Source organism: Arachis ipaensis, chromosome B09, assembly GCF_000816755.2.
Source record: "Arachis ipaensis cultivar K30076 chromosome B09, Araip1.1, whole genome shotgun sequence".
In the NCBI taxonomy this organism is placed as follows: Eukaryota; Viridiplantae; Streptophyta; class Magnoliopsida; order Fabales; family Fabaceae; genus Arachis; species Arachis ipaensis.
In genome coordinates, this window is record NC_029793.2 from 46,444,798 (window position 1) to 46,446,090 (window position 1,293).

Genomic DNA, 1,293 nt, shown 5'->3' on the forward strand with positions numbered 1-1,293 from the left:
TTGAGCTTATTTACATGGTTACATTATTTAACCATAAATATTTTATTCTTGTGTGTTTCCTTCTCTATGATTGTAATCTGTATTTTGTTCTAGTCTATATGTCCTTTGTTTAGTATATTTACATGCTTGCGTATGATTGAGGCCATTACTTGTTTTAAGCTCACTTATCCCAAATAAGCCTACCCTTTAAATCACCATTGTCAGCCACTTTGTGCCTTTTAATCCCCTCTTGTTCTGTATTTTACCACATCACTAACCTTAAAGCAGAAAAACAATTAAATATCCCAATTGAATCTTTGGTTAGCTTAAGATAGGGATTGTACATCAACTAAGTGTGGGAAAATTGTGGGAACTTGGGTTAATAAGGGAATGTGTCATGTTTATAACTTATTTGAATATTAGAAATTTGGGAACCTACTCATGAAAAACCAAAATAGAAAAATAATGAAGAATCCATGTGCATTGATAAGTTATGTTTGCTTTTCTAAAAAAAAGTGATCTTCCTTTGCTTTAGTAAAAGTTAACTAAATGAAATCAATTTTCATTACTATTGATAAGGATAATTAATTTGGAATTCCAATTTCTCATACCTTGCCAAGAGATTTTATTATTATTATTATTTTATTCTACTTGTCATATAACATATTCCCTCCTTACTTCCAAAACCCCAATTTACAATCCCCATAACCAATAATAAGAACATACCTCCCTGCAATTCCTTGAGAAGACGACCCGAGGTTTAAATACTCGGTTATCAATTTTAAAAGGGGTTTGTTACTTGTGACAACCAAAACGTTTGTACGAAGGGATTTTTGTCGGTTTAGAGACTATATCTACAACGCGACTGTTTTTATGAAATTCTTTACTGGCAAAAATCCTAACGTCAGCAGCGCGCACCGTGGCGGAGCAAAGGGGACGGCGGTGGTGGCTGGGCAGGTTGAAGAATGGTGAAGAGATGAAGGTTGCATGTTCAAATCTCTGCTACGTTCGAAGCTTTAAAGAAAGGACCTCTTTTGGAGTTTTGGGAGTAAGGTCACAGAGCTGAGGACAAGAAAATTTAGGGTGTTTTTTTGTTTGTCTTTCTTTCTTTGTTACTGTGACTAAAACGGCACCGTGTTATACTGTTATTACTTGTATAGTTTTTCTTTTTTTTTTTTAAATGTTGATGAATATAATTTAAATTAACCATTTAATCAATTCAATACAAATAGACGTATTTGTGTTATTACTTGTATAATTAATTATGTTTATATATTCGATTTAAAAAAATAACTTATAAAGTTTTTAAATTAA